The sequence below is a fragment of the Rattus norvegicus genome, chromosome 4 (assembly GCF_021556685.1).
Source record: "Rattus norvegicus strain SHRSP/BbbUtx chromosome 4, alternate assembly SHRSP_T2T, whole genome shotgun sequence".
Lineage (NCBI taxonomy): Eukaryota > Metazoa > Chordata > Mammalia > Rodentia > Muridae > Rattus > Rattus norvegicus.
The window spans coordinates 180610588-180626617 of NC_141537.1; the positions used below are offsets into that span (position 1 = coordinate 180610588).

Genomic DNA, 16030 nt, shown 5'->3' on the forward strand with positions numbered 1-16030 from the left:
CCAGTTCACGTTTTGGGACAGGGTCTCTCACTGAACCTGGACCTTACTATTTGGCTAGTCTTGTTGAGCAGCAAGCTTTTGAGAGACACTTGTCTCTGCCCTTGGCACTGTGGGTACAGGTGTGTGCAGCTAGGCCATTATGCCATTATGCCTGGCCTCTGACTTGGTTGCTGGGTATTTGAACTCAGATCCTCACAATTGCATAGCAAGCGTTTCCTTCGGGGACCCATCTTCTCAGGATCTTTGATTTTTCTTGTAGCTTCTATTCGAATCAGACTTGACTTGCTCTCAGCCTGAAGTGTGCACCTTGGAGTTTCTTGTAGGCAGCTCTCCTGGCAAACCTGACTGCTCTTGTTCACCCGCTTGGCTTGTTGTTTTGCTTACGAATCTAAGCAGACAGCTTGGTTTCTCTGCCCACCTCGGAATGGCACTCTGTGCCTTCAAGCCTCGAGGTCAGCAGATGAATCATTAACCATAGGACACAAGTCCCCTGTGCAGGACCCACCACCCTGTTCTCGTTCCTTCCAGATTCTCTCCCCACCTCTGGCTTTTAGAATTTTTGCTGTGATGTCCGTGGTTGTAAATCTGTATTTATTTTTACTTGCCTGTCATTAAATCTGGATTTATAAATTAATCTTTTAAGCTCATATCCACTTTAGTAGTAATTTCTTTATGTATCTTTTCCCTTTCTCTCTCTCCTCCTTGAGAACCCAGAAGGAGATGCTGCTGCATTTTCTGGTGGTCCGAAGTTCTCTGGGTGACACTGGCTTAGGCTGGGTGTTCTTTCACAGCCTCTTTTTGATAGAACACGTAGTTACTGATCTCAGCTAATTGAGGACCGATAGCTCAGTGGCTTTCAGTAGTTCTCAGCAGCATACACTGTTTTATGTTCCAATCCCATCAACCTTTGCTTGACTGAAGCTAATTCTCACGGTCGGTTCTAGACAGTTCTACCCAGTGGCCTGTCTCATGTTTTTCTCACTCAGGGTGACTAGCGTGCATTTGTCCCTATATTCCCGAAGTCCTTCAATATCTGCCCGACTACTTTTCAGTGCAAGTGTGAGAGTGGCCAGTTCCTTTGGGAAGGGTCTGGGTGGCTTTATGGGGTTGCTTATCCCTCTGTAACAGAGCTTCACTGGGGGCTGACCCTGCTCCCCTCCTTCCTTGAGCTTCCTGTCTCCTCCCAATCCATGTTGCTGAAGAGAAGCTTTCTCTGGGTCTCTGTTAACTGCAGAGGGCTGTAGCCCACTGTGACTTCTCCCTGAAGATCTACATCTCATCCTGTCAAGACATTCCGTTCCAAACAGTCCCATCTCCCCCTCTACACCCTACAGAAACAAAATGGAGGACTGACATGCAGGGATACTATGTCATGGAAACCATATTTATTCTCTAAATACAAAGGCACAAACATGTCGTCCACAGCCTCAAAGTTCTGTGTTCCTTCAGAAGGTAATTTACATATGAAGGATGAACTCAGAGCTTTTGTTTTATCTCTTCTCCCCATCTCCCCTGTCATCTTTTCCCCTCCCAGCCTTTTCCCTAGATATCCAACCTTCCCACCTGTCTTGGCCTAGCAGTCACAGGAGTTTGGCTGATCTTCAAAGAACACCCAGATGCTGCCCCAGGGGCTGGGATCCTGATGACTTCACAAAGAGGAGGGGCTCGGAAGACAAAGTCTTTGCCCATCCCCAACCCTCACCTCATGGCAAACCTCTCTGGTTTCCTCAAGGGGACCTTTGAACCCTTGAACCCTTGCAGACGCAGATGGCAGTTTAAATCTCCATTAAAATTTTTTTTCTTGAATAAACCTATTTTGTTCCATGAATCCCCGTGTAACTAAATCCCAGACTCCTTCTGGCCCTTGGTACAGCAGGGAACAGTGCAGGCCTCAGATTCTGCTACCCCGGGTGCCTCTTCTATCCAGAGCACTAGTGCAAGGAGGATGTCACCGCTAAGTGACAGCCCCACTTCAGGGGCATGGAAGTCTGTGAGTAGGGGCACCGATGCCCTGAGTCTTCTCAGCACACCACCCGACCCGGGGACAAAGAATGACAACCTGAGGTCCCCTCCACATGGCCCATACGGCTTTGATCCGTGGGTGGAGGCAACGAAATCCCCCCTTCGCCATGCTCCTCTGAAAGAGCGTGGCCTGCGGGTAGCTGGGGGACAGGCTTGCATCTGCCTCTACCGAGAGGAAGGCTCCCCCACACAGTGTGGGGCAGCACAGGTTCTGTTCTTGACTGAGCCATTCTGCTGTGTCACTTACACCTCATGAGCTGAGGGACTAGGGAAGCCATATGTCTCTTGCGGCTTTTACCAGGTTTTAATAAGGTTTCCTTGAAGAACCTATCTTTGTGTTACTCATTTTGAGGCATTTCCAGAGAATTTAATTGGGAATTTAGCCATAATTTTTAACAGATTCCCTGGAGAGTGATCTGGATGCAGACTGGGTCTTTTTCCTTCGTGGATCACATGAACAACACGCCAGCCTCAACTCCACTTGAGAAGGGAGGGGCGGTCTGTACTTGGCCAAGAAGAGGAGCAGCAGGGAGAAGTTCACAGGTCACTTTCTGCCCCTTCTGCATGAAGGAGTCATAGATAGGAAATCAAGCACATGTGGGGGCGGAGTGGGGCAGGTGAATAGAAAGGAGGTTCATCCCTTGGGTTGGAGTCTTTGAGGAGGTCGTCGGTCACCACACCACTGCTCCTTGTGGTTCTCTATTCTACCGTGGCCCTGCAGGGGTGCCATCAGCATGGGATTTGTGATGGCTGTTACAAGCTGAGTGACTCAGCACTTGGATGAATTACAATGGCTACAGGTTGTGTGAGGCACCTCTCTCAGACTCTACTACTGCCTGGCTCAGCTGAGGGGAATGCCTGGCTGGTCCTAAGAAGACTTCCCGGTGGCCCCCAACAATGTCCTGCTTTCTCCTCCCCACTGCTGCGACCCCGTCCCGTGTCTTTTTTTTTTTTTTTTTTTTGTTCTTTTTTTCGGAGCTGGGGACCGAACCCAGGGCCTTGCGCTTCCTAGGTAAGCGCTCTACCACTGAGCTAAATCCCCAGCCCCCTCGTGTCTTTTTTTTAACTGCCTTTACATCCCCAAGCATTAAGTCCCTACTTGCATTCCCTCTGCCCAGAGCACTCTTCCTCCATGAGTCTCTGAGGCTAACCTCATAGCTTCGCTCAAGCCATCACTCAACCACCACCGTACAGAGCCTGGTGAACGCAGCACTTGGAAGGGAGAGGCAGGAAGGTAAGGAGTTCAAGGCTGGGGTTAGCTATATACCGAGCTCACTCCAGACCTGGCTCAGAGGAGAGACCTGGCCTTAAAATTAAAACCAGCAAAGATCACCTGCTCTCTTCTTAAAAATTTCAGCCTTAGTACCATAGTGAACATTAAAACTCACCCCGATCCACACAGCAGCCTCGAGACAACTACTCTCAATAATAAAGAGTATGTATCACCTTTCTTAAAATTTTAAGAAATTAAGTTTAATGTGATTTTATAATAGTCCGTGCCCTTCGGAAGCCAGGGCTTCTGTTCCAATCACTCCAAAACCCGCCTATTTGTAGGAAGAGCCAAATTAACATTTGTTCAACAAATGCTAATTGGATACAATCGTGGAGGCAGAAATTGATCTGAAAACTATGCTTTGCATCAAAACCCTATGTTGCTATGAGTTAAGATATCATGTCCTGTTTATACAAGAGCCATGGACTGAAACTTTTTTTTTACAAGTATGTGTCAAATCTACTGAGTATGTAGTGCCATATTTAAAGTGCTTAGAAAGCTTCAGGTATCTAAAATCATTAGCTGACATCATCCAGAACACATCGTCATATTTAAGAACAGAAGGGGAAGATCCGGGCAAATACCTTTTATCCATCTTGTTTTTTTTTTAATCACATCTCTCATTGCTGTGAACAAACACATAACAGGAAGCAACTTGATTGATGGGAGGGGTTTATCCTGGCTCACAGTTTAGGGAGACACAGTCCACCACAGCAGAAGGAAGGGCAGCCTGTAAAAGGCAGCCAGTGCTGACTGTGAGGTTTCCTCACCCATCCACAGAACAGGAAAAAGTGGGGAGGGAGAGACAGGTTTGGGAGGTGGAACTGAGTTATAGATGACTCGTAAGCCTTCCCTCCAAGTGCCCCACACACCTCCTAAGGGTTCCACAACCTTCCAAAACAGGCCACTATCTGGAGACCAAGTATTTAAATACCCAGGGACACTTTGCATTCAAGCCACAGCAGAAAACTATGTCCCAATTGATCATACCATATGGTGTCTGACCTGGTGGCATTTGGATTTGTTCCACACAGCTTCTGCGATGAGTGTGGGTGTGAGGAACACAGTCTGGACAGTGGGTGCCAAGGACAGCCATCTGCTAGCCTCAAATCTCATGACAGCAACCATAAGAAAGTCCCTGCTAGACCTGGTCCCCTAGGAAGTGGTGGGCAGGAAGCAGGAGCCTGGAAGAGTCTGCACCAAGTACACACACCTCCTACCCGCTCCCCACAGCTTAGGGTCCGTGCTGTTGCCCCCACTGGCCCACACCTTAGCATCTGTCACTCATATCTGAGCTTAAGCATCTCCTCAGCGAGGGGAGGCTTTCTCTGATCGTCCACACTGAAGTCACCAGCCATGACTTTACCTCAGAATTCTTGATTGCTCCCACCCCACGCATATGTACTTCCTATCTTGCACGTCTTTACGTATAGCACAGACAATCCCTACACTGGGATTACATGACCTCATTTTCCAACATTATAATGGTAAGAAAGAGATCCACGGACATCATTACATAAGCTCTGCGTGTTTACAGCCAAGTGACACACAGAGCAGTTCTCTCTGATGTCGCCGGACAGTGCTAGCGGTCACGTCTCCTCAGCAGCCACACTGTCTACCCAGAATGCATGCTGCTAGGCTGGCCTGCTCTTTGGCCAGAAAATGAATATCCCCCAGTGGTAGCACACAAAGCCAGGTTGGTACATCATCCCAGGAAAGGTAAAGCAAGGGGAACTGAAAGCGTCAGTCATGTCACATCCACAGTCAAGAGCAGAGGGAATGAGAACACTCGTGCGTATAGCTAGCATCATCCGCCTGTCCCCATCCCTCCACAGTGGGCTGGGTCTTTCCTCATCAGTTAAGGCCATGGAGACACTGCCCCCCAGTCGTGCTCACAGGTCAAGCTCTCTAAACCCTTCCTCACTGTGGCTTTCTTCCCAGCAGTGCAAGTCACCTCAGCCAGCAACAGGAACTAACTTCACAAGCCTTTTGCATCTTTTAAGATTCCTCAACACCCCCCCCACCGTGGGATGATGGGATGGGATGATGGGATGGGATGATGGGATGGGATGATGGGATGGGATGATGGGATGGGATGATGGGATGGGATGATGGGATGGGCTTGCAGCCTTCTATGCAATTCATCTCCCAACTCTGCCATCCCCACCCATGACAGCCCATTTATCTTTCCAATAACATCTCTCAAAATGAGATTTTTTCCCTTTTACTGAAAATTTTTTCCTCACATAATATATCCTGATAACAGTTTTCCCTCCCCCTCCTCCTCCCAGCTCCTCCCCACCCCATTTCCCAGCCAGACCCACTCCCTCTCTGCCTTCCAACAGGAGACAAACAGGCTTCTGCCAGGTAATAATGAAACGAAACAAAAATTATCACACAAGAACTGGACAAAGTAAACCAACGGGAGGAAAAGAGCCCAAGAGAAGGCACAGGAGTCACACTCGCTCGTTCGAATACTCAGGAGTCCCATAAAGACGCTGAACTGGAAGCCGTGAGTGTATGTGGAGGACCCTGTGCAGGCTCTGGGCTCGCTGCTTCAGTCTCCCTGAGCTCTTAGGGGCTTCGGTTGTGTGGCTTAGAGACCTTGTTTCCTCAGTGTCCCCCATCCCTCAGGGTCTTATGCTTTTTCTGCCTCCTCTTCCGAGAACGTTCCCTGACCCCAAGGGCAGCACTTCCATGGAAGCATCCTGCTTACGTCTAAGCATTCCAGGACCACTCAGTCCTTGAGTAATGTTTCACTGTGGGTCTCCGCCTCTGCTCCCATCTACAGCAGGAAGCCTCTCTGGGGACGGCTGACCAAGGACAGCAGCTGGAGTCACTGTACTGTTACTTTTTTTTTTTGAACAGCAGTATTTGGTTTTACCCTAGGCTGTCAGGTCTCAGGTTTGTAGTCCCCCTGCAGTATCAGGTATGCGGGTGGGCTCCAGCTCGTGGGGCCGGCCTTTGGTTAAATCAGATATAGCTTAGCTGCTCTCACAATGTCTATACCACCACTGTTTGAGCATTATCTTGCAGGCAAAGGGTCTGTGGCTGTTTGGGAGACTTACGTTGTTTCCTTCCAGGCGGCATGGAGAGAGCAGTCCTGTACTAACTATGTGAGAATGCATGGATTCTCACATAGAAGGATCCGTGTAGAAACCAGCCCCACCTCTTCATGCTCGTGCAGATGCTGTCTTTAGCAGTGAGGTCATCCCATCCATTTGTGGAGAGCAACCCACTGTCCAGGCAGTCGCCTGCATTGTCTGGAGATTTCCACAGGACTCTCTTCGTCGACAGCTCAATCGGATGTAACCCAGTCCCATACTGGAAGCTTCTTTTGTGATAAGGCCGGCCAGCCGGGACTCTATCCCACCTGTTATTTGGGATTTCATTTGTGCTGCCTTCAGATGGGACTGTATTTTAGGAAGCTTCTAGTGTGTTGGGTTTCTGTAGTCTCCCTCAAACGGCCCTCAACGTTAGCGGTTTCTCCCCATAGTCCCTCTCTCACCTCCCTGTCCCCTCCCCTCTCCACTTGACCCTCACATTCCACCTCTCCCACCTACCCAAAACTATCTATTCTAGTTCCCCTCCCTAATGAGATCTACCTGGCTCTCCTAGACCCTTGATTTATACCTAATCTCTGTGGTCCTATGGACCATAGCTTGGTTATCATTGGCTTAACAGAAAGTATTCAAGTATAAGTAAAATAAAATCAAGTGCTTGTCTTTCTGGAACTGGGATAGCTCAGGAAAACTTTTTTCTAGTTCTATCTGTTTACCTGCAAATTTCATAACTTCATTTTTAACCCCTAGTAATATTCCACTATGTAAATGTGCCCCATTTTCTTTTTAGCTATTCCTCTGCTGAGGAACAAAGGTAGCTAACAAAGAAACTGGCTGTGTCTTAGCCAATTCCTGGATATTGTAAATCAAGCAGTAGTGAAGATGGTTGAGCAAACGTCTCTGTGGTAGGATGAGGTGTCCTTTGGGTTATCTCTGTGGTGGGATGAGGTGTCCTTTGGGTTATCTCTGTGGTGGGATGAGGTGTCCTTTGGGTTATCTCTGTGGTAGGGTGAGGTGTCCTTTGGGTTATCTCTGTGGTGGGATGAGGTGTCCTTTGGGTTATCTCTGTGGTGGGATGAGGTGTCCTTTGGGTTATCTCTGTGGTGGGATGAGGTGTCCTTTGGGTTATCTCTGTGGTGGGGTGAGTTGTCCTTTGGGTTATCTCTGTGGTAGGGTGAGGTGTCCTTTGGGTTATCTCTGTGGTGGGATGAGGTGTCCTCTGGGTTATCTCTGTGGTGGGATGAGGTGTCCTCTGGGTTATCTCTGTGGTGGGATGAGGTGTCCTCTGGGTTAACTCATCTCTGTGGTGGGATGAGGTGTCCTTTGAGTTATCTCTGTGGTGGGATGAGGTGTCCTTTGGGTTCTCTCTGTGGTAGGGTGCATGCTCACGAGTGGTACAGCTGGATCTTGGGTGAATAGATTCCCATCTTCCTATGGAATCACCACACTGATTTCCATAGAGGCTGTGCAAGTTCACACTCCCACCAGACATGGAGGAGTGTCCCCTTGTTCACAACCTCACCAGCGTGAGCGGTCACTTGGGTTATTGATATTAGCCATTCTGACAGATTGAAAAATGAAATCTCAAAGTAGATTTGACTTGCATTTCCCTTGACGGCTAAGAATGGTGGACATTTCTTTGTTTCTCAAGCCATTTACGTTTTTTCTTGAAAATCCTGTGTTTAGACCTGTACCCTATTTTTAAAATTGGGTTATTTGCTTTCTTGATGCTCAGGGCTGAAAAAAATATATATATATATATTCATATATATATATGAATGAAATCTTTTCCCATTCTACAGAATGCTGCTTAGCCCCAATGATGGTATCCTTTTCCATGGTTTTCAGTTTTATGAGGTCCCATTTATTGATCTTAGTGCCTGGGCTAACAGCATTCTGTTTGTGAAGTATTTTCCTGTGCCAATGAGATCAAGACTATTCATGCTCTGTTCTCTCAGGTTCAGTTCATCTGACTTTATGTTGAGGTCTCTGATCCATGTGTAGCTGAGTTTTATGCAGGGTGATAAGTAGGGAACTCTTTGTGTTAGTCTACATCCAGCCATCAAGTCTGACCAGCAACTATTTGTTACAGATGCTGTCTTTTCTCCGGAGTGTATTTCTGGCTTCTTTATCAAACCTGAGGAATCAACAGGTGAGTGGATTTTTGTCTGGGTCTTCAATCTGATTCCATTGATCAACATGTCTGTGTTGTGCTAATGTCATCCTGTTTTTACTAATATAACTCTGTAATACAACTGCAAATCCAGGATAGTGATATCTCCTACAGTTACATTATTCAAAATTGTTCTAGCCATCCTGGGTGGTGTGTGGTGTGTGTGTGTGTGTGTGTGTGTTTCCGTATGAAGCTGAAAATTTTCCTTTCAAAGTCTGTGGAGAATTAGGTTGGAATTTTGATGAGGATTGTATTAAATCTCTAGATTGCCTTAAATTGACGGTCATTTTCGCTATGTTAATCTCGTCAATCCACAGGCACGGAAAAGCTTTCTGTCTTCTTCAATTTTTTTCTTGACGTCTTTAATCATTCAAATGTTTCGCTTGCTTGGTTAGGCTTAGGCTATTGTGAAACGCGCTGTTTCCCTGGTTTCTCTCTCAGTCATTTGCCATCTGTATACAGGAGGACTACTGTTTTTTCGTGAATCAATTTTGTACCCAGCTACTGTGTGGCAAGGTTATCAGCTCTAGATGTTCCCCAGTGGGATGCTAAGGGTTGCTCATCTGTACTGTCATATCCTCTGAAAATAAAGACGCTTTGACCTCTTCCTTTTTACCCCCTTGACATCATTCAGTCGTCTTACTGTTCTAAGACCTCTAGTATTATACTGAATAGGTGTGGAGAGAATGGATGGCCTGTCTTGTTCCTGATTTTAGTAGAACTGCTTTGAGTTTTTCTCCATGTAAGTTGGTGTTGGCTGTAAGCTTACTGTAAACTGCCTTTATTACACTGAGGCCCTTGTACCCCTGACCTCCTCGGGGCGTTCATTATAACCCTTTATACTAAATTTTGTCAAAGGCCTTTCCTGCATCTGATGATGAAATGATCGTGTGGCTTTTGACTCTCACCCCGGTTTCGTAAAGAAACATCAGTGGGTATCTTTTGTATACTTTGTTCTTTGAGAAAGGATCTCCTGTAGCCTAAACTGGCCTCGAACTCTGCAAGCAGGAGGGGCTGACCTTCAAGTCCTGATCTTCCTGCCTTCTACCTCCACAGTGCTGGAACTACAGGCGTGTACTAACACACCAGACCTGTCACCCTTTCTGTTCTCCTCCCAGTTCTGGGTGTTGAACATGAAGGAGCTGGTGGGCGGTCACATGACTCCTGCACTTGAGAGATGAAGCAGGGGGATCAGAAATTCACAGTCATCCTGATCTACACAGCTGGCCAAGGCTGGCTGGAGCTGCAGGAGACCCTCTGTCCAAACAAGCAAACAAGAAAGAAGACACTAAAGTTTCAGCCTCATAACACGGAATGCACCCAAAACTTTTAGATAGCTGTGTATGCGCTGAAGGACGGTGAGCAAACAAAATGAACATTAAAAGGCAAAAACAAGCCCTCTGTGCTCTGCTGACAGATGTCGCTCCCCGCCTCTCTCTTCCCTCACCTCTGTCTCCTCCCTTGTCTGCCTCAGCATGGATACCCACTGAATAAATCCTTCAGGAAGGCGGAGGACTTGATGGATCACAGCTGTGAAGGCCGCTGTGGCTCAATCCCTGCTGCCTTCTTTAACGTTCTTTTGCTTGCTGACCGTGTGGATGATTGAGGAATGCTGGCTTACCTCTGGCTCCCAACGCATTAGCAGCCGAGTGTATGGTGGCGTGTCTAACCCTAACCCTGTCTTTTACACACAGTTCTGAAACTCAGGGCAGAGGGTCTATCAAGATTTCCACAAATGAAGATCCGCAGATTGCTTCCAGTTGGTTGGGAGGACGCCAGAGTTCCTGAGGTATATGAGTTGAACTTCCCTATTGCATGGTAAATATATAAATCACAGCAGTGCAGGGTGAGACGGTGGGAATGCAACACCCAGTTAAAGCTAGCTGGAATGCGGCCCACCTCTTGTATGTTCAGACAATAAACATGGACTAGAGCCCAATTCCCAGGCAAGTTCAATGCACAGCCCAGAGCAATCATCTTGACGGCTCTCTGCAAAGTCTGTTGTGTTGGATGGTGTTTTGCTGGGACAAACACATGAAGGAGTGTTTTCCTGAAGCAGACATGGGGAAGGATGCTCTGCTAAAGCAAGCACATGAAAGGACACATGACGAGGGATTCTTCACTACCAGCCTGCATCGGTCCACCTTACACTGCGTAGTTGAGCTGCATTTGTCTGTACTCCATAGAGGGAAACCAAGAAACTTCTGGTGGTGTGCCATGGCTTCTTGCTGCTTCCACCGACTCAAGCTGATTGACAGGGTGATGTCAGCTGATACAGATGCACATGATGAGACAAGACTCGTGGAGGCCACGTGATGTTTGAGGGGAGTATAAATAGGCCTCAAGGGACAGTGACAGAGGCTGAGCTTGGCTTGTTTGCTTGTGGTCTTGAGTCTTTGCTGATCCTTACTTCGCTGAGAGAGGCACAGCTGAGAGCTTTTCCTGGCGTTCCTGTTGGCCCTGGTCCGGTCTACTGACTTGTGCTGAGGGCAAGGCCTGGCTGTCTCTGCTAGGTAGTGATACTGCTGCTGATTCGTGTTTGCTATTCCAACTCTACTGAACTGGACTGCTGGTGTTTCCATGAAGTGTTTACCAGTGGATTGAGATACCCAGACAGCACAGATGGGAGTTGCTCCAAAGAACCATTTCTAAACAGGTCCACTTCCCCCGTGTCCTTTCTTTTCCACTATCTCTAGTGGGTGGTGGGCTATAAGGGAGGTTAAAGCATTTAAGAACCATCATTCAAGATGGGCTTTGAAAAAATTAAAGTTGCAATTGTCCTCCTGTGTACTTGTCTCCCACATTCTCTTATAACCAAGACCTGTGCTGTGTGACCTTCCCTGGGGATACTACTTCTATTTACTCTAGAAAGTGAGGGCAATGATGAACCAAAGAAACAATCACAACCAGGTCTGGCTTGGTAAAGTAGTCAACTTATCCACTGAAGAGTCCCTTCAGTGGGGCTGGTAGAGGCTTCTGAGTTTCTTGTTGCTTTTATGAGCCTAGTATGTTGTATCCCTTTCCTTCTGGATGGTATGTTTTAATGGGGAGGGGAGTGCAGCAACAGCACAACAAGTCAGACTGGCTCAGCTGACATTTGTGCTGGGAACAAAGGCGTGGTATCGCTAAAGGACTTAACACTAACAGTGAGAGGAGATGAGTAGCTAGGCAAGTGTTCTGTAATATAAAACACATGTTTGTACTGAAGGCTGTGGGAGCCCAGAGAAGATGAGTTATGGGAGTAAAGACGACACTTTCTTAGCTCAAGTAACATAATTGAAGGCTGCCATATTGTGTGTGCATCACGGAGAGTAGGCAGCCTGAGGGGCTGTCAGCTCAGGCTTTGCTCCCATCTACACCTACGTCTCCTCCATCCCAACCCCCACCTCCCACGGTACAGAACTGCCTACATTCTGACTGACCTGTAGAAAGACACTCCAAGAAATAGCCAAGAATCCTATGCGGGATCTGCTATCGGCCTGGGGCATACTCACGGCCAGACTTCTGGGGTAGCCCTCGCTGGGACTCAACCCTCCTGAAACTCTGCAAACAAGGGGCTCGGCTTGGTCATTTCACTCTTTTTGTTTTCCCCATTTTCTCACCTATCTTTCTTTGTATTTTTGTTTTTGCTTTGCTTTGCTTTGTGTGGCTTTGAGACAAGGTCTTGTTATTATTATATAGCCCAGGCTGGCTTCAAACTCAAAGTGATCCTCCTGTCTCCAGAGAGCTGGCATTGTAGTTAGGTACCATGATGAGAATTTTACCTGACTAGTGAGTGGGTACATGGAAGGAATTGTCTGATTTACAGAAACAAAATGTGGTTGTGATTATTACATCACGAGGCTTACTCACAAGGCTCACGGTTGTCACAAACTTGTTCCTGAGGTGAGGCTCAGCAGGTATTCACTGAGCCTTCCTGTGTAAGGCCCTGGAGGCAGGCACGGTGGCACTAAGGCACCATCCCTCTTGGAAGGGAAGGTGGCTGTGTACAAGTGAGAGACAGACAGTGATCCACAGTCCCTGCCTGGGTTTGGCTCCATCTCTGGCAGGTACCACAGTTGGAAGAACGCTGGGCCTAGTAAGCCCAGGAGAGGTCATTACTGTGGAGTCTGAAAGACTGCCAATACACAAGGCTCTCGGACTCTTTTTAAATGCAGCTCAAAGCCAACCAGGCTAAATCCACATCAAGCTATAACCATATTGATTCAAACTTTATGGTTAAGGTTCTGGATTGTAATTAAATTAGGATCCAACCACTGTAGAATCGTCATCTCTCAGTACCTTTGAAAGTGAAACATGGGGTATTTCCAATAGGTACAAAATAATGGTGTAAGCGAGGACTGCCCTGGACACACGGGCCCCCATTGAGGGGAGGGATTGAGAGATAGTTAAATGTGTGTGTGTGTGTGTGTGCATATGCGTGTATGTGTGCATGTGTGTGTGCATGTGTGTGCATGTGTGTATGTATGTGTGCATGTGCGTGTGCATGTGTGTGCATGTGTGTGCATGTGTGTGTGCATGTGTGTTTGTGTATGTGTGCATGTGTACATGTGTGTGTGTGCGTGTGTGTACAGTAACCATGAAAAGCAGTACAGAAGTACCTTTTTGAAACTGGATCATGATTTCCAGTAAAGGAAATGAGATTGGGTTACCAACCTGAGGTGTCTGTAGCTCACGTGAGTTGCAGTGTTTTTCACAACAATGAACAAATAAAAAGAATGATGTGTTCTGTGATGGCTGGATGAATAAAGACAGTGAGATATGATTCCGCCATGGAGAACGTGGGGATCCGCCATTTATGACCAGATGGGTAAACTAGGAGGACACTGTGCTAAGTGAAATAAGGCGGTCGACACGCACTGCACTGAGGGAACCCAGCTGAAGGAGGTATCCTTAGAGTCCCTCACAGGCAGATGGGATGGGGGGTTGGGGGGGGCAGTGAACCGTGAGAGGAAGCCTGGTCCTCTGTTGAGCTAAAAGCTTGAAGCCCAGAAGACCCTGAAGGGACGGTAGGAGCTTCACCTGCTTCCAGCACCAGACCCTGTCATGTAGGTTTGTGGCCATCGGTCATATAAAGACAACACCCAAGTCCTCCCACGTGTAATGAGGCATCCCTAACATCTCAGACGAAGACAACAGGGAAAGAGACACAACCTGTGGTCACACAGGCTCAAAACACAGATCTCCATGCTAATGAGGTACCGAGGCCCAGAGGCCGTTGCCAAAAAGATTCCCTTCCCAAACATTCCTCCCTAAGAAAGGTACTTAATCCCAGGCCAACCCTGAGAAGTGAGGTACAGTTTTACACATCCACTTTCCATCATGGCAGTAAACAGTTTGGTACCACAGACTGTCTCTTTTCATCGAGATCTGCTGTAGGAAGCCATGAGGGCCTTGGCCTACAGAGCCGCTGCCTAACCTTCTGTAGAAGGCCTCTCTGCACTCCCAGCCGTGATCACCACCAAGCCAAGGACAATAACCCTGGGGACTAGCCAGAGCTCCCCTTCCCCCACCCCCCAGTCCTGAGCCAGGGCTAGACCCAACCCAAGGGCCCCCATTCTGTTCTCAGCAATTCCACAACTCCCAGCAGTGCCTGGGTGCTCAAGAGCCTGAGAACCCCACAGCCGTCCCATGCCTCAGACTGTGCTTCCCCACTCCTAGCAGTGTCCTGGGCTTCCCTATGGCCCAACATCTGCCCTGTGACAGCATGGGATAAATGTAGTCAAACTTCCTGTGTTCTGCCTCCCCAAGGGCATGGCAGAGCAGACACAGGACATACCCATGACCCAACACACTATCAAGTCTTCTGAGGGATAAGTCTGGGGTCTGATATAAATACGGCACGGTCAACAGTGTCAAAGATATTGGACTGCTAAGTTGAAATTTGCTGTGAGGTCACATTTAAATGTCTTTACCACAAAACACGCATACCTTGACAGATAAGGATGGTGATCGTTAATGAGTGAGCTTAACACCTCAGCACGATGTACACCCAATCATGAAGCAACAGGTCTGGTCTCTGTGTGGAGACAGGATTGTACAGGCCACAGGAAAAGGCAGGAGACATTTAAAAGACATTGCATGGACTAAAGTGAGAGGTAAATCATGTTCACACTCAAGAGGAGGGAGGGAGGGAGGTGGAGAAGGAAGCAGTCACTAGACAAGGGGGCGGGGCCATGGACTAACCAATAGCTGAGAGCTCGGGGGAAGGATAAAGTCCGCCCACAGGAGCTGCTGTGCACAGAAGTGGCTGTTTGCTGACAGACTCTTTGCCAGCAGAGAGAGTCACTGTGCCTTTATCTCGATGAAGCATCATGGAACAATGATGATGATAAAACCAGTGTCTTTTGATTGCTTTTGGCGTGCCAGCTACCATTCTTAGCACCGTGTTTAGGATGCTTGTATGCTCCCAACAGCCCTAGGCAGAAGGCATCGCCATCCCAACAGTAAGCAAGCAAGCAGGGCAGGGAGATGAAGCCGCCAGGGCTCAGCCAGCGAGCTATACAGATCTCGGCTTTATTACCTCAAGTGTGGTGGCTCCAGAGTCTGCCTCTTCATGCGGAGCCATGTTGTTGTGAACCAGTTTGACTCGGACCCTTATCCAGGGCCCCAGTTCTACATCTTTCCACCATCGCCACGATGCTGGAGACAGGGGAGTGGAGTGGTGGAGCAGAAAAGGCTCGACCAGCACCCCAGAGATTGGAACACATGCCGAGATGCTGAGGAAGACTCGCTGGTGTCAAAGGGTCACACACACATGAGTGCCAGCCACATGCTCCCACTGCCATGAACTCTATCAAACCTTCCACGCCATGATGAACTGTGCCCCTGGAAACTGCACCAGAATAGATTCTGTCTCCCACAGTTGTTTCTATCAGGCATATGGTCACAGTGACAGGAAAAATAACTATCACTTTACTGGTATAAATAAAGGGTTATTACACAAGCTATCAAAGAGTATCCAGATAAATATGTTTGAGGACATTGAGAAAAACTGTCTCCGTACTTCTCTTTGCTACAGCTAGAGAAGGGTATGGATTCACTTCAAGGCACCATTTTCCAGGTATCTTATTTTGATTAACAGTACTGCCTATTCAAATGCAAAGCCAGCTTCAACAGGTTGTATACCATGCTGCTGTCATCTCTTGCTGCCTCTGCTGGGAGCCGTCCATCCTGACAGAAGGCAGGCTCAGCCATCCTGAAGGCTGGGCTCACATCAAGGCACTGCTCCCCTGCTCACGAAAGGGTGTTCTGCTCCTTGCTCTTCAGGGGCAAGGCACTGGGCCCTGGCTTAAGGGAACGCCCTTTCAGAGAGGTTCCACTCTCCAGGAGGACTCTTCCTAGAGACCTATTCATGTCCTCAGAGCCCCCTCTCAGTACTGAATCAACAAAGCACACCGGAGGCAGACACCCTCAGCTCCTGCACTCCACGGGCTTCTCCTACCCTTCCGCAGTCAGGGGGTAGGGCCGGTGGGGTAGGGTCTTCTCAGGAGGAACGTA

The 16030-nt window shown here is 48.1% G+C and overlaps 1 protein-coding gene across 7 annotated transcripts in view; it reads right to left on the reverse strand.

The window, feature by feature from the left end:
* Lmntd1 (lamin tail domain containing 1) overlaps nucleotides 1-16030 on the reverse strand; it is a 233736-nt gene that overhangs the window by 159425 nt on the left and 58281 nt on the right. The window lies entirely within an intron of this gene.